Genomic DNA, 25,350 nt, shown 5'->3' on the forward strand with positions numbered 1-25,350 from the left:
GACAATTCTACATAGTAGAGCTAAAATAATGTTGAAATAAGTCTCTCTCCCACCCCCACAGTGATAAATGGTCAGCTATGGGATCATATGCATCTAAGATAAAATTCAATGTCAACCTGTCTTTCCCACCCTTCAAGAACTGTATAATTAGGTTATTTGGTCTACCATCTATAATGAATTTCTATCTGATTTATCACTCTTTTTAATTCTTTAGGTATGGCTTCAGAAAAAAAAACAAATTGTTTTATCAAAATTTATCAAATTTTATCAAATTTCCTATGGGATGGAGCACAGAAAAAATATATGTATATATTCACATTTATGAATATATGTTTACAGTAAAAATAAGTATCAGTCCTACTTAAATCTCATATTTTAAAACTTTAAAAGGTACCAGCAAACTTAAATATAAAAATTGTATTTTTATCTCACATGTTAAATGTTTCATTTATACACAGATGTTATTGTTTACTAGGCTTTAAAAAATGAATTAGGCTTTTCTATAATAAAAAAATAACTGTTCCTTTTTAAAAATTAATGTTCAATTAATTGGGTAAAAGATGGAATTGATATACTTAATCTTACAGTTCTTTCCATCTATTAACTATACTTTGGACAGATTAATGATATTTTATCTATTGTTATGGTTGTGTTAGACTGAAACACACATGGGTAGCCTTTGGCTATAAACTATATGGAATATATCCTGTAAGTATTTTGAGAGGGATTCAGGATCTAAATAGGCCCCAGTTTTTACTAGTTATTGGGAGTGGCATTACATTAGGGTTTGGGTTTTTTTTTCCCCCTTTTTATTTAAGAGACACAGGCAGGTCAAGCATGATGGCACAAATCTATAATCTCAGCTATTGGAAAGATTGAGGCTAGAAAGTCTCTTAAACTCAGGAATTGCAACCAGCAATGGATTAATAATCCAACTGGGAGTCTATGGTAAATTTGGAATATGACAAATCCTCAGGAATGAGAGGCCACAAGATTGCCCATGGAGAGGCAAACTGATCTAGGAGGAAAAGGGGCAAGGCAAAGGATCTATGCCAATCAGAATGGGACTAGGCATATAAGTAGCCATTGTACTTCCAGTCTGGATGAAAAAGAAAGACTGTCTTTAAAAAATATATATTTTTTAAATTGTTAAATATGGTTGTTGAAATTTTTTTTAAAGAATGGTGACTTAAGGGGGGAGGTGTGCATATACAATAAAGCACTGAGAGTGATATAATCAAATCCTACTCCTTTCTACTTTAAGGACTTGAGAAAGGTCCATCCAAGATACATTTCAGATGCCTAAGCTCCCAGCATGCATCACACTAACTTAGTACATACTTTGCTTGGCAATTGTGTTTTTTCCCCCTCCAACTGATGTCCTGCAGTTCTCTGCAACTTTGTACAAATGTAATGAGAAAGATGCCAATTAAAAAAGCATAAAATTCTTACAGCTTGCCAGACTGACTCACATCAGATACCTATATGTCATGATTTTTTTTTTAAAGGATATACTACTTAAAGATAATAAGACATTTGATTTTTGTCAACAGGAGTCAAACAAAATACCAGTAGACACAAACACTTGTCACTATTCTATAAAGCAACCAATAAGCCATATTTAAGAGAGAAGAACAAATATATTTTGGCTTACTGAAAAATGCAGAGCATTTCCACACTTCTCCCATATCTGCACACATTACTGAATGCCAAGCACAATAAGTGGTACTTTCTTAGTCCTAGCAGGAGCTTGCTGGAACAGATATATACTTTGGTGCCAGGACTGAGAATGTAGTAGTTGAATTAACTAAGATACCAGTGAGTCAATAAATCCCAATTAAGAAAAAGTCCTGCACAGTTATAGTTATTAAATTATTTTCTATTACAATATATGTCATGAAATAATAAAAGAACATTACAACTTGTTACAAGACCCAGTCCTGACACTATGTGACTATAAATCTCAAAGCCTATTCTAATTTCTGATACTTCTTGAATTCCCTGTGGCATTTGATATTACTGACAATTTCTTCCTCCTAGATATTCCCTCTTTTCTGGGTTTTCATGGTATGAATTCCTAACCAACTCCTAAGAATGACCACTTTGAGGGACTATCTTGGGCCCTCTTCTTTTCCATTCTCTTGTGATTATCATCTCTATGCAGATGACCTCTACATCCATAGCTTTGATCCTACTTTTTTCTAAGCTCCATTTCTACATCTCCAAATTCCTGTTGGATCCTATCTTCCACTTGCAAATCCTCTAGATATGTCAAACTTATAATATGTTCAAAATGCAACTCATCATATTCTCCTCTAAAAGAACTTTCCCTTCAAATTCCCCTATTTCTTTTCAAGACACCAAAACCCTTGTAATCAAATAAGTTTGAAAGCTCAGAACTGTTCTAAACTCATCCTTCTTTATCCTCCATAATCAATTACTAGCCAATTCTTATCAATTTTACTTCCGTAATTTCTCTTGCATCCATACTCCAAAACAATGCCAAAACAATCTCCCTAAAGCCTAAGTCTGAGCACATAACTGTCCTGTTCAAGAACCTTTCATTTGTTTCCTATTACTTTGGGGATACTGAAGACCCTTCATATTCTGGCACCTGCCTATATTTTCAGGCCTATTTTATATTTCTTCCTTCTATACTTTCCATGCCAACCACACTAGTCTTCTTGCTGCCCTCTGTATTCATTTTCATTTCTGTGCTTATGAAGAGGCTTTTTGTTTGTGCCTCAACTATCCTCATTCCTTACCTTCATCTCTCTGAATCTCTATCTTGCTTCCCTCCTCAGATAAGATGTCATTCTTCTAGGAGGTCTATCTTGAGCCCCATAGCTGTTAGAGAGCTCTTCTTGCTCTTCCAATGATTATGTATATATGTATATATATTTACACACTGAATGTAATGTTTGGGCTAGCTTTCTGGACGTCCTCAGGATCAGCCTGAGTCCTTGGTGTTAGTGAAGAAGTGATAAAGGCAGGACAGATATCACCAGGATGGTCAAAAATGAAATGTCTCATTTCCAGTCCTGTCAGCCCTTAAATCCCTTTTTGTAATTACATCATTACAACATACTGAATATGTGTGAACAGGAGAACCATAACATCACATACTAAGTACTAAATATATATGTGAACTAGAAAACCATCATCTCATCAAGTCCACTGAGTTAACACCTTGTTGTAAGTATCCTTATTTCAAGTATACTTCTCCAGAGTTCTCCAATATCTGATGTTCTCTATAACTGAATCCCTCTAGTACATAGATTTTTTTAACCTGGAGTCCATGCACTCGGAAGGAAAAAAATGGTATTTTTATTTTCATGTATCCCTAACTGAAATTTAGCATTTCCTTCTATTACAAATGTAGGTAATGTAACATTATTATGAGAAAAGGTCTTTTGGCAGACTAGCAAGAGTCCCCGACATGAAAGGATTAAGAATCACTGCTGGCACATCTTAAATTCCATGAGGCCAACTACTGTCTGTGCTTTTGTCCTTACTATTCTCTAGCACAGCAATTTTCATACTTGTTGATCTCAGAACCCATTTTCTCTTAATAATGATTAAGGAGGCCCCACAATAAAGCATTTTTTAGAAATGTGATATCTAACATTTTGGACCATATTAGAACAAATGTTCTAATATTTTAAAAATTATTTTGATCTTACAGATCCCCTGGAAAGGATCTTAGAGACCTCCCCCCAGGGATTACCAGATTATGTATTGAAAACTGCTGCCCTCCCATAATGTTTTGTACATAAAGACTATAGGGCCTAGACTTATGATTTTATTGGTTTAAAAAAGTCTCAAGTTTCTACTAATGCTTCTTTGTAGCTTACAATCTTAGAAAGTTGTCTGGGACATTAAGAGATAAGTGACTTGCCCAGAATTAAATAGTCAATAAAATATAGCAAAGGGACTTGAACCCAACTCCTCTGGACTTCCAGGACAGTTCTCTATACATTAAAGCATTCTGCTTTTTGAATATGTACCTATGGTAAGTTCTTAATAAAGGCACTAATTTTATATATGTTTAATAAATGCTCTTTGTACATAGTACTTTAAAATTCTTATTATACTGTATTAGAACAAAATGGACAACACTCATAATTCCAACTTTAGATTCATTTATTTAAAAAATGGGAGGAAGTTAACTAAATATTTCTAAGGTGTCCTAATCTCTAAAATTCTGTGGTTATTTCCTAAAGCTACAATGGCCAGATAAAACATTGCCTTAATTGGCATGTAAAGTTCCTACCAATTCAATTATAGAATTGTATTTTATCCTGGAACCCCAGGATCACACCCTTCTCTAACCCTATCTTATACTATTTGATATTTTTGTGGGCTGAGTAGAAAACCAGTCACCAAATGGAACGTCAGTATAGAAAATCTACATTAATTACTACTGTTATAGTGGGTTTATTAAACTGGCTAGTCCACTGAGGGGAAACCCTTTGTTAAATAATTATGTGGTTCCCAAAGGTTGCTTACAATTGAATTATTAAATATCTAGCAGAATTGTAAGGCAGTAAAGGGGATTAAAAACAAACTTCTTTTCTTACTGTCTGAAAAAAGAATAAAATGTTTGAATGATGTCTAGGAGTCACTCAATCAAACCAACTCTCTAAGATAATTTTCTAGACATTTTTGTGTTAACAAAGCTTTTATCCCCAAAAAGAATTTTACTCTTTCAGAATAGAATATTACTGATACTGTTGAATAGACTAATTTAAAATAAACAAAAAAGTAAACAAAAGACATTTTTATCATGCAATAATCTTATTATCATTCTTTTATTTAAAAACAATAAGTGACTGAGAGGTAATGTAGATGGTAGAGAATTGGTATCTAAACCCAGAAGGCCTGTTTAGGGTCAAGTCTTACCTCTAACACAACCCAGGTATGTAGGACAAGCCAATTCATTTCAGCCTCTTGGAGGGGCAGCTAGGTGGGGCAATGGATCGAGCACCAGCCTTGAATTCAGGAGGCCCCGAGTTCAAATCTGGTCTCAGACACTTAACACTTCCTAGCTGTATGACCCTGGGCAAGTCAGTTGACCCCAGCCTCAGGGGGGACAAAATAAAATAAAATAAAATAAACCTCTAGGAGTACTAGGACAAAGGTGTAAAACACAAAGGTCCCATAAACCTCAAAAGTCCTGCCTGGGGGAAGGGGAGGGGAGATAGATTAACATATAATGGGAAAATATTTAACAAAATAAATAAAAATAAAATAAAGTTAAAAAGTGATTTTCCAAGCTAATATGTGGCCTGAAGGGATCCTTATGCATGACCCAGAATCTACTACAGTTTGGCAATACAGTTTTACATAAATGTCTAAGACTTCCAGAGAAGGTGTATCAGCTTGGGTAAATGGGTAAATGGAGTTTCCTTATTCATCAGGTAGGGCTACAAATGAATCACAGGTCTAGTCCCTACCCTCTCCCTTATTAAGTGATTACTTAAAAGACTAGACATTTGGGGAATACAAAGACAAATTTGATAAGAAACATATACTTTTGTAGAAGAGATAAAACATGTAAACAAATATAACTGAAACTGAGCTTAATTAACTTTGAACCTAAGTGACTCTATCTTGGCTTTAAGCAAGCATACCCTGCTGTATTTTGCTAAATAAGCAAAAAAGTTTAACAATGTTTATCTGATTTATAGAAGGAACATATGGCACAATGAATGGAACACTAGACCTGGAGTCAGGAAGATTCATCTTTGTGAGTTTAAATCTGGACTCAGACATTTATTAGGTATATGACTCTGGGCAAGTCAACTTAAAGTCTGTTTGCTTCAATTGCAGTCTCTTTAACTGGAATAACATTAGGACTAGACCATAGAATTGTTGTGAGGATCCAATGAAATAATATTTGTAAGTGCACCTGGCATAGTGACTGGCACACAGTAGGTGTGATATAAATATTCATTCCTTCCCTGTCATCTGCAAAGAATTCCCTAAATGCTTCTGAATATATGTCTTTTTCCATAGTTAACCATCTTTTTATATATCACTGATATCCTGTTCTAATTGTCTGTATTACCTAAGAGCCTGCTATATCATGTTACATATATTATATATCACATATATTGTTAAAGTAATGTAATGCAGGAGAAACTGAGGCAAGATAGAAATTAGAGAGTTTTTAATATTTTATTTGGATTTCTGAGAGGGAGAGATTATGCTGTGGGCATGATGCCTCCAGGGCTAATGTCCAAAGCATCCAGTAGCAATGTGAGTTCTCAATGACATATATATATAGCTCTTAGCTCAGGTAGCTAAACAAAGTCGAGGTGGGGAAGGGAAAGAGTCCAAACTCTGGTAAGCAGGGACCATCAATCCAGTTCTGGTTCTGACAGGTTGTGGGGTAGGACCAAAAATTCTTGATGAGTTAGGAGCTAGGAAGTCTGAAATCCCCTTATCTTGAGTTTACACATTTACAATTTATAACCTTAGAGTAACTAGTCCTGAATTATATCAGTCCTAATGAACCAGAGAGGGGGTTTGCAACTAAGGGGATTGAGGCAGAACAATTAAGAGAAACTGAGACAGGACAATTAGGGAAACTAAGGCAGAACAATTAGGTAAACTGAATCAGGACAATAAAAGGAAACTGTAGCACATTAGGAGTTTAATGATGCAATAGTTTTACTCCAATGCATTTCTATATCCTGATAATGAAAATGCCTTATTGTTACAAATTATTACCAAATTATAGATAATCAGAAGAATGTATTTCCTTATATTTTGTTTTCATTTTTTAAACTAAAATATTTTTAATTAAAAGCATTAATTTTTTTCTCCCTCCTATACCACCTCCAATGGGGAAAAAAAAAAAAAAGCAAAATAATATTCCACATTGACATTGTTCAGGTCTCACTCTGCAAATCAAAACCTTCACTTCCATGGGAGGTTGATAGTTTTTCGTATAGAAAAGTACTGGAAAAAAACTAAGTTGAATGTGTTTGAGGTATCTCCCTCCTTCGGCTGTGTAATTACTGTCTCAGAATTTTCATTTAGCTAACAAAAAATTATGAATGAGGCACAGAAGTGCTAAGCAGGTTCATAGGGGAAAAAAGATCAATTTGAAGCTAACTCAAACTTTCTCCTTTTATTCAAACTCCCCAACTTAAATCACTCAGCAGATTAATTCACTTCCTAAATTTAAACTATTAAATAGGAATTCTCTCTTTAAACCTCTGTCTTCTCTCATGTGTCATGGAGAAAGATCTTTATGTATCCCCACTATTATCTCCACACAGCTCTTTCTTGATCTTACTCCACTAGCCATCCCAATGAGGCTGTGTAATAAAGGTCCAACAAGTCCAGGTCAAAAATGAGCAGTGTAGTTGGACTTATTAGTGGTCACTGCATTTCCAGCATGGAAAGATTAGGAGACAGGCAAGGAAAGGAAAAGGAAGAAAAGGAGAAGAAAAAAGAAGAAAGGAAATGAAAGAGAAAGGAAAGGGGAAGAAGAAAGGGAAGAAAAATGGGAACACAGGTTTCATTCATCGGAATGCTAAAAGTATGAACCCTAGGCCTAAGCTCTTTATGCCTATACTGTAATCTCAGCAGACCACTGTTCACAAGGGAGACCATGGGAAATAATGACTAAATCATCAATAATAGAAAAACAACTCAAAATGCATGTTCCACTAAGTAACATCATCATAGAACTCTTTGGAAATATCTTTTTTTAATATTTGTGATAATATATAATTATTCAATTCAACAAGTACTTTTTCTCTTTCTAACTCTAACAAGACAAGTTATCTTCAAGTAGCTCTTTAAATTTAAGAAGTCATATATAGCTCATCAGAATCATAGAATCTCAGTCAGAAAGGACTTCAAAGGTCATCTAGTCCAGAAGTATCAAATATGTTGCCCATAGGCCTCACCAGCCCACAACATTTCTGAGAATGGCCTGAACTGGATTAAAATGTAAATGGAAAATATTTAATAAAAAAAAATGTAAGTACCATAAAACAAAATATTACATTTTAAAATTAAGTCAATATGAACTCCAAAGGGCTCTCTTCATATATCCCCATTTCTATTTGAGTTTGACAGCACTGATTTAATTTAACCTATATTGTACTTGTTTTACAAACAGGACTGTCCTTTACAAATTCACCAACATATGTCTTGATAAACCACAAAAAATAGGATACATAAGAATTTTTGTATACAATTTTTATTTCTCACCTAGTCCCTAAAATATGCTCTATATATGATTGTTACCATACATATTACACACTAAACAAGTTCAAGATATCATTGTATCCTTTTAAACTTGGATAACTTGGATTATATCTGTCATTGAAATAATTTGTAAACAATATTTAAGATCATGCAACAAAACAACTACTGTATACAAGAATACTTTGTATTATGACTAGTAAAACTGAAATTCATATTACCTCAGAAAAAATTCAATTTGTTTTTAAATACCTTTTACAGAGTTTCTACCTACTTTCTATTTAAAAATCTTACTTATTAAAATTTTAAAGTTTAAAAACTTAATGGAAATTTTTATGAAGATTTCATATAGTTTGATTATATTTCTAAACATTAAAGATATCACATAAACATAAGATTTCACCTTCCCACCTCTCCAATGGCCTCTGGATTAGTCTGCAATACTTATTTCTTAGAGATTGTTCTGTTCCAAGATTCACTAGCACAGTTTTGCCTGAAGAATACTGGATTAAAAAGATGAGTTTTCACAGAAGGAGTTGCTGGGTTCATTAAAAGCATTGCACAATTTCCCAAGTACAATCCTTCCCACTTTCCTTTATATTTGTTCAGTTCTAGTCCTAATTCACTAGCGTGTGTCTATAGTAACAGTGCAGAAATATGTACTAATGTACTAAAATAAATGAATTTTATAACTCATCCATTTAATTTTTTCTAAATAAAGCTAATCTCTTTCTCAGTATACTCAGATCTCATTGAAGAGGTCTTAGGTCTTCAAATGTGTTAACACTACAAACAGGAACATCTCCAGGACCCAATCATCTGATTTTGTGTGTTTGTATGTTAAAACTATGGAAGAACATAGATAACAACTGGACAATAACAGAAGACATAGATGGACTGAAATATGAAGCAAAAGAGCAAATACCCATTATTTATGGAATCACAGAACTATTGACATATTTAAACAAGGTAAACAATATATACAGTCCCTATACAATTATGATTGCAAAAGATCATCTGATCTCTCCATGGTTTTGAAAACTTGAAAAAGAATATTTCACTGTTTTATGTTTACTAAACTGTTCCTGCAATATTATATCATTTGAAATCTAAAGCTTTTTTTTTCATAGCCAGCATTAGAAACAGCCTTTTTCTTTTCTGTCTTACAAACTACACAAGTTTGCTAATATGCAAAGAGTGCATAACATTTTTTTAATGATAATTATATAACTGAATTCTGGTTAAAAAAAAAAAGGAAAAAATAGGGGACATGAAGCACTTCAGCTTCTCTTTAAAAAGCTCTTCTAGTAGGTAAAATGATGAAATTCTTCTGATCCTTTGGGAGTCTGGGATATTCCACACATGCTCATCTTCTTTATGCCTATTTCAAGACTCCATTATCAAAAACTCCAAATTTCTGCATAGTTTCTAAATCATAGTAAAAAATATAGCAGAGAACTATGAGCAATAAAGGGTCAAAAGAAAAAGTCAAACTTGCTTAGGAAAAATCTAGTTCAACTCCTTCATTAGGTAAGCATTTTAGGCAAGTCTGCGTTTTATCCTGTGTGTATGGATACCAGCTGGCTCAATACAACTGAAAAACAAGCCAATTTAGCATTTTTGTCATTTTATTATCTGATACTGATTGCTCCACAAGTGGTATAAGTGATTTTAAGCATATCTGCTATCGATAGAAGAAAAGACACACTAAAAAAGATCAGCTACTAATTAACCATGCCATGGCCAATTTGTTCTAAAAATAATCACAGTTTATGAAGCACAATTTTTCTCAGGTATCCCTACACAGTACAAAAGTATCTTATTTATTTCAATTCATCTCTCTATTAGGGCCAGGTGAAGTGAAATAATATCCAATATAGTTTAATCAAAAAGAAGGTAAGACTACAGGGTGACATATCATTAAGTATATGAGGGATTGCTGAATCATATAATCAAAGAATTTCATAACTAGAAGAGACTTGAGAGTTCATTTTGTACAATACTTTCATCATACATGGAGTAGGGTGATATTTTTTTAAAATCTCCTCAGAGGTTAGCACAAAAATTTAGTTCCTAATGTAGAAAAAAGATTATATTTATGAAAGAATTTCTTGTTAAGTCTATTAAGTATTAGAATAAATTATGACAACATGGACTATACTTATAAAGATCTTTTAAAATAATGTGAATTCTCCTCTTTTAGAGAATTTTCAGAGCCTTCATTTCAAACATCAAAAAGATGAACTGGACAACGCAAATTCCTTATATATGTGAGGTTCCAAGTTAGACTCCTAAAGTGGAGAAGTATGGGATAGCAGACTAGATTAAGAGTCAGGTTGTGAACATGGGCAGTCACTAACCTTCTAAATGTTCCCAGGCATTTCTCTAAAACTATTATGTTAAGAAAATTTGGATCTATGCTGATGGACAAAGTTTCCACAATCTAAATCATGAGGGGAAAAAAATCATATTTACTACTGTATGCATATATATATTGTATACACTGCTTTTTGAAGGCAGTGACTGTTTGTCTTCATACCTTCAACTACTATCATATGCCAGATACATTTTTTTCATTTAATAAATACTTACTGATTGACTGCATGATGGCTGGTAATATGATTAAGTAGAATAAGTACAAGGAAGAAATACACTCAATAAAAACCCTAAATCTCTCTCCTTCAAGACTACATGAAATTTATTTTTTTAGATTACACATTGATGCATGAGAGTATCCTCTTTTAAAGTAAATATCCTAATGTTGCAGGATGCAACATCAGCATTTTTATATATTACTACAAAGTCCACCTTCAAGAGACAGAAAAATTCCATTTAAAATAACTAGACAGTATAAACTACTTGGGAATCTACCTGCCAAGACAAACCTAGGAACATAACTACAAAGTACTTTGTATTTGTATGTTATAAAGTCTGATCTAAACAATTGGAAAAATATTCATTGTATGTAGGTGGGCTGAGCCAATATAATAAAAATGACAATTTTACCTAAATTAATCTATTTACTCAGTGCCACACCAAACTATCAAAAAATTGTTTTATAGAGCTAGAAAAAAATAACAAAATTCATCTAGAAGAACAAAAGCTCAAGTGGAAAAAAAAATGTGAAAGAAGGTGCTCTAGTTGTACCAAATCTCAAGTAGTAACAAAACAATCCCATACTGGCTAAGAAACAGAATGGTGGATTAGTGGAATAAATTAGGTACAAATTATTTTATAGCAAATAACCACAGCAATCTAATTTATAATAAAGACAAAAATCAAAGCTTTAGGAACAAAAACTTGTTATTTGACAAAACTACTGGGAAAATTGAAAAATAGAATGGAATAACCTAAATACAGACCAACATCTCATATCATATAAGACAAGAACAAAATGGATACACAATTTACACATAAAGGATGATACCATAAGCAAATTAAGAAAGCATGGGATTGTTTATGTCCGATTTATGGATAAAAAAAGAATTTAGGACCAAAGAATATGTAAAGAGAATTACAAAGTATAAAAGATGATTCTGATTATATAAAATTCAAAAAGTTTTGCACAAAGAAAACCAATGCAACCAAAATTAGAAGGAAAGCAGAAAACTGGGAAGATTTTTTGCAACATATATCTCTGATAAAGATCTCATTTGTCAAATACCTAGAAAATTGAGTCAGATTGAGCCAAGTCAATCCTCAATTGATAAATGATTAAAGGATATGAAAAGGCAGTTTTCAGACATAGAAATCAAAGCTATCTATAATCATATGAAAAAAATCTTTTAAATCACTGTTGATTGGAAATGTACAAACTAATACAACTCTGGGGTACCACTTCACATCTATCAAGAGTAGAATGACCAAAAAAAAGGGAAAATGATGAATGTTGGAGGGGGATCTGGGAAAAACTGGGATACTCATGCACTGTTAGTGGATCAACTAATCTAACCACGGAACTGATCCAGTTGTGAACTGAACCAACCATTCTGGGAAGCAAAGTTCTGGAAAGGAACTATGCCCAAAGGACTATAAAACTGTGCATACCCTTTGATCCAGCAGTAGCACTGTTAGGGCTATATCCCAAAGACATCCAAAAAGAAGGTCCTATTTGTACAGAAATATCTATAGCATTTTTTTTTTTGTAATGGTTAAGAATTAGAAATAGAAGGGATGCCCACCAACAGGTGAAAGGCGAAATAAGCTGTGGTATATGATTGCAGTGGAATATAATGGCTATAAGAAAGGACAAGCAAAATGATTTCAGAAAAATCTGGAAAGACATGAATTGATGCATACTGAAATGAACAGAAACCAAGAGGACATTCTACACAGCAAGATTGTTTATTGAAGACCTCAGCTATTCTCAGCAATAAGTAAAACCCAAGGACTAATGATGAAGCACACTATCTGTCTCCAGGGAAAGAAGTGATATTAAATGAATACAGACTGAAGTATGCAATTCTTCACTTTTTTTCATCAGTCTTATACAAAATAATATGGAAATGTTTTACATAATTGTACATGTACAATCTATATCTGATTGCTTACCATCTCAGAGAGGGCATAACAGGAAAGACACAGGGATGGATAGAATTTAGAATTCAAAAGTTTTAACAAAAGTATTTTTTTTTAAAAAGTTTTAAGTAAATATTTTGATGAGGTGTTGTTGCATATAAAGTTACTAACAACTTCAGTGTGAGTTTATATTTTCTAGTTTGCTTTCCATAAGGTCAGTCTGGAAGGATATGTTACATCATAAGTACAATAGATCTGGTAACTGAAAGGGGACTGGACATGTGGGGGGAAAAGACACAAACACAAATTTGCACCTATAAAAAAGATCCCTTTTTTTCCTAGCATATACTATGGATATACTCTTTTTGTTGTTTTATTTGTTTTACTTTAGGCATAGGATTTCAAGCCAGAGAACCAGATTTAATCTTGACTCTGTTGCTAATTACATGTTTGATTTGAGCACGTCACTTAGCCATTCTATGCCTCAGTTTCCTCATATGTAAAATGATGATCTTAGAGGAAATAACTCATATCTTGTGCTTCCTAGCATACTTTGGAGTTATTTGTTGGACTATAAGGTTTCTTCTAATCCTTCCAGCTATAAATCTATGATGCTATGATCTAATAAAGAATATATATGGCTTTTGATAATTTTTTTACAAATACATTAAGAGAGATTATTTATGAAACTCATTTTCCTTCCATCTCCAAATATCTGTATAAGTTGGGATGAAGGAGGTAAGAATTATTATTGAAAGTCAATTTCTTTTTAAAAATGATTAACATCTTATAGTGTTTGGTACATAGTAAGAACTTAATAAATACTTTTTAATTCATTTAAGATTAAAGTAAATGAACTTTAAGTAAAAAAATTCAAAGACTTTTATACAGTATATAATCTTTGTTTTTATTAATATATCTGAATTTGCTTAATTATAATTCCTCTAGAATGGAATACAAACTCCTGAAACTGGCGTTTAAATTTTTCTACAATTTGGTTCCTAACTACATTTCTAGTCTTGTTTAATATTGCATCCCTCACCCACTATCAATTTCAGTCAAGCTAGCTTATTAGCTATTCCTTGTTCACATTCCACTTGACTCCATCTCTCTAGTCAGGTTATCCTATGGCTACTAGGTACTTCAGCTATATCTCTTCCTTTTAGAATCTCTAACATCTTTAAAGATTCACCTCAAATTCTCATTGCCTCCACACATGGCTTTTCCTGACTGATTTCCCTGGTTATTCGTGATTTCTATCTCCTAAAATTATTGTGGAATTACTTAACCATATACATGTTAAATTACTCTGCCTTCCAATTCCACAACAGAATGTAAGCTCCTACCTGACAAGGCATAGACACATGTACGTGTGTGTGTATGTGTATGTGTGTATTTCCATCACCTACCTCTGAGTTTTGAACACAGGAGGTACTTAGTGTTGTTTAATTGAATTTAGTTGTATTGATTTCATCTTCTTATGTTATATGTATTATATTGCAATTAAAACAATTTAATTTCTTTAAAAACATTCAACAATTTGGGCTTACCATTAATGCAAAATGGAGGTTGGGTACTCTTTTGTTTTTTATAAATTAGAAAATTATATGCATATATGTATGAGTATGTATATTTTTTACTAATAAGGCAGTAGCTTCCATAATACAAATAATATCCCTGACATGATTTAGACTGATAGGGAACATGAGCATAAAATTGCATTTCTGGTCAGTTAAGAAAACACATCTAGTAGTCCCATTCTAAAAAGCAGTAGTAATCAATAAGAGAACAATGTTGCCCTTGATGAAACTTGTATTAATTATGAAATGAATTATGAAACAAATGAATCACTATTATGAATTTCACTTTAAGAATTTAATACTTTGGGGAAATTTTACATGACTCTTGTGATTCCTGAGATTTAAAAAAAAATGCTGAAATTAAAATAAACTCTTAAACTATTGACCTAATATTTCCTAAAAATTCTCAAAGTTTCATAATTCTGCCCAAAATAACTATTCTCCTCCCTAATATATTACTTTACCAAAAAAATTAAAATATGTGCCCACCGATAGGCCTTTGTGGAAAACAAAACAAAAATTATTGCCTTTTTCAGGACAGTTAATAAATTGGGTGCTTAAAAAGGAACCAAAAAAAACAACATCATATTTTGTAGATGATGGGAAACAACTAAATTAGTTCAAATACCTCATTTTAGAGATAAGGCAATTGAAATCCCGAGAAGTGAAAGTGAATTACAAAAGGTCATTCATGTTATAAGAAGAGCCAGGATCTAAAATCAAGTTGTAACTCTTAACACTAAAGCTATATAACATGTTATTTATTATTTGTAAGAACACTAGAGAAGCCTGTAAGTTCTAGGAATAGCCAATTAACTGCAAAATAATGCAGCACACATTATAATTCCTAAAATGACTTCATTAATTCTCTATAAGAAAAATTACATTACATATCCTCGAATTTTGGCAAATAAAAAATGAACTCTTAATTATTTGTATTGATGAAAGAAAGAAGTATGAAAAATCCAAAAGTAATTTACATGTGGATTTTGGATTAGGTGTGCCTTCTGTTCTGAGAACTTACTTCAAAAGAAATAACAAGACCAGCTGCTGTGAATACAAGTTTTCCTAACCTGTCCCTCTGCTAAGTCTTTTTTCTGTCACCCATTCCATTCTGGGAATAGACTATTTTATATGAATGACACAGGATTTGCCTTTTCCAAAATACTTCCAGGAGCAAGAGAGATAATTTAAGTAATTGAATTTCAAATACTTTTCCTTCATAAAAGTAAATACATGAGTTGAACCATTAAACCAAGTACTTAGAATAGGTGCTTGTTGTCAGTAAAAAGTTGAAATGATGAGTATAAGCATATAATCCAGTTGATTATGATATATTTCATGTTACCAAGGCAAAACATTTCCATTTATAAGTGAGAGACCCAGTATAGTCTATTGAGATAGTATCTGGAAAACTGTATTTAATTCTAGTTGCCACATTTTAGGTAAGTCACTAATAGCATGGAAAATGTCCAGACAGTGGTTGCTTAGGTAGCAAAATAATTCAAAATCATGCCAGTAATGGGCTGGTTCAAAGTTTGGGGGTACTTAACCTGAAGATGACATGATTTGGAAATGAGGTGAAGACATAATTGTTGTCTTCAGGAATCTGAAAGACTCACATAGGAGCAGATGTTAAGCTTCTTTATTTTCTATGTTTCATTTTCTACAAAGTCAGCCTTTCTATGTTTGACCAATATTTTAATTCTAAATATTCATAAAAGTATGTGAAATAGTGCTGTTAAGCCCTATTACTATGGACAGAAGTATTATCTTGATTCTAGGAGATCTCTAAACTTTTTAGATTTTTGGTTTCAGTGTACAGTTTGGAAAACAGAACAGATGTTAGAAACTGACAAGCGGCAAGTAAGCAATTACTGAAGAAACTAGGATGTCACAACACAAATTGGATATATCTTCATGGAGAGGTCAAACTGCATGGTCTTCAACTTACACGACATTCTAATTCATGCCAAAGAGTAAATTGATGTATTAAGACAAGTCCAATTTTCCCCTCAATCCAGTTATATGTGGCTCTTCCTGAAAGGAACTGCTGAAAAGACTACAAAGTTGATAAACATGCAACTTTATCCACCTATAACTAACAAAGTTAGTTGGCGGCAGAACAAAGATCCAGAAAATTAGGGAAACATGACAGCAATATCATATAACTTTGATTTTGTAGCTATTCTATATATTGCTTATAATATCTACCCTTAGAATTTGTTCCTTTGCAATATTTAACACTAAAATGGACTTGTGATCTCAGTGCTAATTTCTTTATGAATAGTATTTTCTTTAATGATGCAGATTGAAACCTATTCTTGACTATTCTATGTAACTCTTATTCATGTCTTCCCCCAATGTTATACAAGGAAATCTACACAAATGCTATGGGGCATTCTCAAAATGCTCTTATATTACAATAATACCAATAGAATAAGTAGGCAATTGATCAATTATCCCTCAATCTCATTATCTGATCAGCCCATCTTTTTGATAAAAAATACTGGCATAAAAAATAAACCCCTCTAAAAAAGTACCACCCTCACTTGTTATTGTATCCCTAGCACCTAACATGGTACATGGTAGTTATTAATTAACTTACGTTATAAACCCTACAAAGCATAGTCAGACAAGGGTCTTTTTTTAAATTATGTTTTTATCTAAAACAAACAAATTATATGCAGTAGGGAAGCATTTGAGGCTTTTCTATTAAACACAAACAAAAAACAAGAATGTCCTCTTTCCTAGATGTTATTTGATAAATTTCTAGAAATTCTAACAATATCAATAAGTTAAGAGAAAGAAAAGATGGATATAAATATGGGCAAGGACCTAAACTGTTGCTATTTATCAATTACATGATAACACACTTAGAAAAGTCCTAGGGAATCAGCAAAGCAAATACCTGAGATAATAACTCAGTAAAACAACAAGTTATGAAATAAACCCATAAAAAAGCAACAGCATATAATATTTATGTAGAGAAATAACTAAATCCAAGAAAGACTAAAAGAAAAAAGACATTTAAAATAAGTATAAAATGATATGACAAAGTATAATCAATACATGTATGGATACAATTATAAAATGCTTCCTAAAAGAAAAAAAAAAAAACTTAAGTTGGCAGAACAATATTCAATATTCATAACTGAGTCATAGAATTATATAAATATATATTATAATATATTATTTTATTATATTATATTTTATATATGATATATATTATATAAAATAATTATACAAATTTAGTAGTATACAAATCAAACTATAAAAGAAAAATTTTCTAGAACTACATAAAATCACAGGAAGACACTATTTTGAGGAAGAAAAGATATAAAATACAAAGGGAAATAACAAAAATTGTGTAAAAGTGAAATAGTACTTCCAAACATCAAACTGTATTACAAAACAACAAATACCATAACTATAGATACTAAAAAAATTTGCTGGAATGGATAAAACAAGGAAAATTAAAAACTGAATTCAATAAGTTAGTGTTAAATAAGCCCCAAGATATAAATTACTGATAAAAGAACTCCTTTTTAAAAAATATCAGTGAGAAAACTGGATAGCAATTTGGCATAAATAAGGTATAGACTAGCATCTTATACTACATAGCACAATAAACTATGGTTTATTCAAACCCTTAATATTAAAATCAGCACCATAATAAAACTAGAAGAGAAAAAATATATCTGATATATTTCACAGGCAGAACTAGGGAATCAATTTTTATTCAAATAAAGGACATAAATGATTACAAAAGACAGAACATATAACTTTTATGACATGAAATTGAAAAGCTTTTAAAAGAATAAAATTATTTTAACTAGAATAAAGAAGGAATATTAAAAAGAAAAAATCAGTACATTTTTCAAAAAGCCTGATATTTAAAATATATGGATAAACAAGAGTATTGATTATATGAAGCTCTCAAAAGAAAAATTGCAAACTATTAACAATATGGTAGAAAATATTGCAAATTATTAATAATAAGAGAAATTTAAAAATCTAAGGATTCATATAACACCCAGAGAAAATTGGCAAAGATTAAAAAATAGAATCTATAGGGTAATAGAAAGACAAGTACACTAATATATTTTGGGGTAGCCTTTGGAAAAGCAATTTGGAATTATTTGAAAAAATGGTTAAAATGTCATATACATTTTGACATTAACAAAAACCTTATATACACCAAAATATGTTTTAAATAAATACTGACAATCAAGTAACTGCCCATAGAGGGAGGAATGACTACACAAGTTATGATATATGAATGTAAAGGAAGATTACTGCTTTAAACAATAAATCTAGGCAACACAGAGAAGAATGAGAAAACATTATGAAATGAAGCAAAATAATGAAAGCAGAACCTAGAAAACAACAAACAATTGTTACAACAATGCAAATGGAAAGAATACCAATATTTTAAGCATTGATATAATGAAGTAGATTTTTTTTCTCTGATTTATGTGAAATCTTTCTAAAACAGAAATTATACACCAAAGATAAAGCAACTTCAGCTATTTTCATGATCAGAATTCAAAAGAAGTTAAAAGTAACAACAACAGGAACTGATGTTCACTGACTCTGAGCTCAGTGAGATGCTCCCCCCCCCTCCATTTCTCACACTACCAGCAATGATACCACATTAGAAAACCCAAGAATAACATTGGCTTGATGAGGGAAACCGAGGTTCTAAACCGAGATGGATCAGTTCCTTTTCTCCTTCCAAAAGTAACCAAGGGCTGGGTCGGTAGCAAATGAATTTGCTACTCAATGCTGTATGGAAACAAAGTCTTTATTGATAGTAAAGGGATAGACAGGCATTTGGCCTTCAGGAAGACCAAACTGCCTGCAAGGGGACGTCAGTTGACGGGCATTGGCTGGCATACACCAAATGCCAAGATTCCATTTTTCAACCTTCCTTATATACATAACAGAGTCATCAAAACAATGTTTGCACAGAGATGTTATCCACGAGGTTCCGGAGATATTTGTCAATAAGACAAGAATTCTCTGTTGTTGTAAATAAGACAGGAGTTCTCTTGTTGTTGTAAATGAGACAGGAATTCTCTGTTATCTCCTTCTGTCTCTCCCCAAAAAGGAATTTCAGATCATTGGAATGGGGGCTGAAAACCTAAACTAGCCCAAAGGAAGTTAGAGATTAAACAAGGAATATCAAAGGTACAAGGAATCTTAAAGGGGGCTACGCCTGCATCAGGCTTACATCAAAATGGACCATGCAGCCTGGTCCTTCTGGCTTCTTCCCAGTGTTAAAAGATATTGGAGCTCTAGGCTGCATAAGTTTACATTGGTCTCAAAAGCCAGTTTGGCCTAGCTCCTTAGAAGGCCCAGCCTCTTAGAAGCAACAACTTGCTGGGGCTATAGGTCAGAAGTACCAAAATTACAAAGCTCTGAACTAGCAGGCCAGAGAATAGAGGAACAGAGGAAGTGAGCAGGTCTTCAGGACAGGACATTGTATGTGGATATGTGGTGTGTGGGGGTGTAGAGAGACACATTAGGGGTGGGCATATAACACTCCACCAAGTTCAAGGAAAAGACCACATTAGTCAGATAGGGCTAGTTCTGACCACCCAAAAGTCACTCGAGGAAAGACCAAGACTGGTAAACTTTGAATTGCCCATTATGAGAAAAAAAGCTGAAATACTTTGAAAGGAAGTTATAAGTACACCACAATCAGACAAGAGAAGTCAGAAAGTGAATGATAAGGAAGATAAGAAAAAGGAGAAAGAAAGTACTAAAAATTTCAGGAAGTAGATAACTCAAAGACCTTGACCATAAACAGATAAACCAACATGGGAAAAAAGTAACAATAGAAGGAAATGTGGTCTCTGGATCTAGCTAAAAAGCTCAGGCATCAATGAAGAAATCCTACAAAATGAAGGAAAATGATCCAATTCTTGACAAAGAGGACCATGTAGAATTTGAGGAGAACATGGATCCATAATAATACACTCTATCTCAGTGGTTTAAAAGAGAAAGAAAATCACGAGAGCAGAATATATATTCCGCACAAGACAGATAATGAACAGAAGAGAAAAAAAAGAGAGAGAGAGAGAGAGACTTTACAATAAGTGACAAAAATGACAATGATAAAGAAACAATGAAAGAATAGTTTGGGATTGCAAATACACAGAAGTGAAAGACAACCTAGAAAAAGGGAAGCAAAAAAATAGTAAAATTAAGAGAAAATATGCTCACTCTGCAAACATAGCATAGTGAACTTGATGTATAGAAACAACCTAAGAAAAACACTACAGGGCAAAAAAACCTTAACACTATAATACAGAAAATAATAGCAGTGAATTGCCCAGAACTTCTAAATTTAGAAGATAAAATTCCAATTAAAAGAATTCACAGATAACCTCCAGAACCAACCAACCAACCAACCCAAGGCTGCAAACTCCAAAATACATAGAAGTAAAATTTAAATAATTCAATTCAGAAACAATAAGTTCCATAAGCAATCAGGAAAAAGCCCTTGCAATACAAAAGAAAGGACATTCAAATCAGACAAAGATTTTCCACATCGCAGGGGGCACAGTGGTTCCCTAACCCACTATGTGAAAAAGATAACTATAATTCACATGGAAATGAGAAAAGGGGAATACTTGGGCAAGCCTTACATGGCAGTGGTAGGAGATGCCTAGAGGACATGAGCCAAGATGGATACTTGGAAGTTTTGAATGGCATGAAGGATACAGAGAAAAGAGAAAGATCAGGTAAATTATAGGAATCATGAATCAGAAAACTAGGGTCTAGGGTAAAAAGAAAAAGAAGATGAATAATGAAGAGAGTGAGAGAAATTCTTTTTTGGGAGAGTGTAAAATTAAATTTAAAAATAAAAAACTAAGGAATAGAACTAGTTGAAGAGGAGAAGAGGAATGAGAAGAAATCCACAATCAACCCCTCCATGAATATGGCAGATCCACAGGTATGAACACATTGCATGTTTTCAAAACGTTTCAATATGTCAATCAGTTGTGCTGATAAAAAAAAAAAATGCTATTTGTCACAAGAGATGGCATTCTGGGTGAGAGAGAGGAAGAAATTAATGAGATATTATGGTGATATAAGAAATATAAAATATCAATAAAATTTTTTTTAAAATACCAACAACAAAATAATCAATATTAAATACTGTGACATAATGATTAAGCTTGGTCCCAAATAAGAGTTGAGAAGGCATTTTTGCAGATGAATCTGAATACTGCATATATTGTCAAATTTTTTTTTTCATATGAGGGTTTTGCTGAACTGATGTGTTTCTCTTTTTTATTCTTTGGGTTAATGCTCTCTAGAAGGGAAAAGCATGAGGAGATATGCTGGGGAAAATATGAATATAAAAACAAAAGATATAAATAAAATGAAAAGAAGAATAAAAGTTTTCAAAAAATAAAAAGTACATAGATTTTTATTTTTCTTTTATCATTCTTTTTCAAAATTAGTCACAGCTTGCTCGTGCTCACCATGGATCTTGGATTATCATATGGCTGTCACAAAATACTATATTCTACAAAAAGCTGATTTTGAGTATTCCTAGACAGATCACATTCAAAAAGTGAATGTCTTTTTCCTCTTTTATTCTCAAAACTCCACTCTTTATGTCAACAGGATCTGCAGGCATAAAAGATTTTCAATATCAAATGTGAATCTCTCCCCCCTCTGTTATTGCAATTACTACTACTTCTCTTTCCCTATTCCCTCTAATATCCTTTTTACAATGCATTAAGGTGGTGAGAACGTTAAGAATAAAGTCAAGAAATTTGGTTCTAATTCCAACTATACCACTAAGTAGTATCAGGACCATGAGTAAATCATGGCAACCTATATTAGTTTTAACTTTCTCATCTGTAAGATCAGAATTATATGGCCTATCTTACTTGTCTCACAGGGTTATTAAGAAGAACAAATTAAATAGTATAAGTGCAAGTCCTTTGGAAAAAACGTAGCATTCATAATATAAGATATTTTGATTATTATAGTTAAAATATATGCTTTCTAGATATTGTAATTCTCATAAAGAATAGGTTCTCTTTAAGTCTCTGATTAAAATGCCAAAGAATAGCAGGTAGTAACCTGGGCAGGTAGTTTACTTCTTATTGGCAACTTAATGGAAAGAGTTTATTCTAAACCCCTCTATTTCTTTCAGACTATATTCTTAAATTTTTAAAATAGTAAACCTGGAAGGAGGGGAAAATTTCCATGTCCAGTGGGAAAAAAAATTGACTAGAGAGGGCTGCTAGTGGAGAGGGCAGGACTCTATAGATGGCACCAAGGATACATTGGTAAATATTTAATAACCTGTTCTCTGGGGGGAAAATTTTATGAGACATACTTTGAAGACTTTGAAATTCAATCTGCCTTAACATTTTTTTCTATCATGTTCATAAATCTAGACAAGCACCAAAACAATAAATCATACTCTGCTTTGTAGGGTAAGCTAATTTGTGTGGTATAAATGTTCATACTGAAAATTTAACAATTAGCTCCCACAAGATAGTATGATCTTGCTCTAGCACACCCCTATTTGAAAAAGACCTTATTATAAGAGGACTTTTAAGGGATCATTTCATTCTACCTAATCAAATGATTTGATGGCTGACAAAAAAAATTATTGTGAAATTATTTTCTACATGTCAGTAAATTTATAATAAATCTATTGTGAGATATTACTTTAAAAGTCCTATTTAATCCTTATTTATCTTAATTGAATATATCCTCAATGAATGTGCAGATTTTTATATAATATGAAATCAGGGATTATCAAAAGTTGTTTGACATTTCTTAGGTCATCTTTTTTTCTCTTTTTTTTTTGTAATAAATACAAGCCAATACTTTTTTCCATGCCTTTAGTATCTTTCCCTTCTTTTGATACCATGTAAATCAATTACACAAATCTCTAAATATTCTTGTTTGAATTTAGTACTCTACCTGTCTTTATTCTCTTTATTTGCCTCTATAAAAATATCCCAGACTATAATTTTAGAATCTGGGTATAATGGCTCTATTGTCTAAAGATGGTGAAAAGCTTATTAATAAAGACCTTTGCAGATCTTTTCCTTTTTATTTATTCTGGGTGTTGTACTCCTATTTTCAAACTTAAATGCCCTAAGTTTTGTTTAGTTAGATCTTTCACCAACTTTTTTTCTTAATTAGATCATAAAATCTACATGTCATTGAGTCCTCCCTCATTTTACAGATTTGGAAATTGAAGTCATGGAGTTTTGCTGTCATCTTTCCCCAAAGTAACAAAAGTAGAAAGCTTCAGAGACAGGATTTGAGTCTAGGTCTTCCAAATCTCTTTTTATTACATGTTAGTTGCATTCTTCAGCACTGTGCCTTTGGCTGGCATTTATCTCCAATTTGCAAGTAAGTCAAATGTTTGCTGACTAAGGTTTTTCTTTTTTTAATACTCTTTTGGTTTCTTTATATAACAAATTATAAAAATTGTTATAGAACAACAAATATTATAGAAATTGATTTGTCATTTAAATTTCTACATTAAATTATTATATTCTATTTATATGTAATTTCTTCCTTCCACATGCCATTTAATACATCTAAATAGGTCAGCACTAATCTATTTTAATTTCATGCCATGTCCTTTTTATGATTTTTATTCTTTTAGCTTTGTACTATTTTATTCTTTTTTCTAATAAGTCACTGCTACAACAAAATACAAACAACTACTTCAGGAACAACAACCTCAGTAATATGTCATTTGCTGATCATAAAAATACAACCAATTTCATATTTGTAAGTACTCTGATCTGAGGCTTTCTTTTCTTGAAGAAAAAAATCATGATAAATACATATGAGCCTTCTGTGTATTCTAAAAGGCTTTGGTTACGCTCATTTCTTATTCTTGATTTATGTTTTTCAATGTATTTCTCACAATCCTCATCTATTTCCCACCTTTGTTTTAAAATCATAAATATCAAAGACATAACATACACATACACCTATAACATACACTTAAAATCTGCCCCCAAAATAATCTCCATATTAAGTTATCATGAATTCAATTAAGCAAAAATGTATTAAATAGTCACTATAAGCAAAACTACACGGGATTAAAACTGAAAGTCAACTTGCCCCTTGCCCTCAAGGAGTTTTTGCCATAATGAAAGTAGATAAAGAAGTGTGAAACCAGAAAGAAAAAAAAAAAGTTGTAAGTACAAAGAAAAGATGCAAAGTATTGGAAGATACTTTGAGGAAGAACATATTAAAATCTGTTGGGAGTATAGGGGACAGGTTCTGGTAAGGTGTCATGGAAGAAATTAATGAAGTATGCAGATGCCTAGAACATATTCCCATCACTTTCTAATTCCTCTACAAACATACCAAGGAGGAAATGTACAAGGTGAAAATCAGAAAACATCTAATAAGGAAGGTCAGCTAGAATGAAAAATACACGAAGTTATTAAACCTGAGTTGCTACCAAGTTATGGAAGGTCTTACATGTTCAATTAAAGAGTTTTACTTTGTCCCAAGGAAATGGGGATCCAACTTCAAAATTGCATTTGTTGTTTATTTTACATGATTTCACCCTTTGGGGGGATGGATTAGTGGGGGGTGAGACTTGATAGGAAGCATACACCCTTGAGATGGTCCTGAGCCTAGAATCAACCACTCCCCTGGAGCATTTCATTGGAGATTTCCCAAGTTAACATTCTCCAAAATTCCAAATTATCCAATGATTCTATTTTTACAGAGAGGGCTCCTATTACTTACCAAACTCAATCTGCTGAAGCTAGGATGGACAAGACAAGACACTTTAAAGACAATGGTGACCAAGAGACTCATTTTTGTTATGTTTTGTAGGTGATGTTTGACATAGTTTCAGAGTGTCTTTGATCCAATAGAATCTGCAATTCACCTACTATCCATGCCCTCTCTACTCCCTCACACACACGCATGAACATGCATGCATCCAAAGATGCAATATTAAAACTATGGAAGATTCAATCCTGATGTAAAGAACTTTGAAGAT

The 25,350-nt window shown here is 32.5% G+C and overlaps 1 protein-coding gene across 9 annotated transcripts in view; it reads right to left on the reverse strand.

Annotated features, from left to right (window-relative positions):
• The window catches only part of ZBTB20 (zinc finger and BTB domain containing 20), a 1,031,727-nt gene that overhangs the window by 975,572 nt on the left and 30,805 nt on the right, over window positions 1–25,350 (reverse strand). The window lies entirely within an intron of this gene.

Source organism: Sminthopsis crassicaudata, chromosome 3 (assembly GCF_048593235.1).
Source record: "Sminthopsis crassicaudata isolate SCR6 chromosome 3, ASM4859323v1, whole genome shotgun sequence".
Classification (NCBI taxonomy): domain Eukaryota; kingdom Metazoa; phylum Chordata; class Mammalia; order Dasyuromorphia; family Dasyuridae; genus Sminthopsis; species Sminthopsis crassicaudata.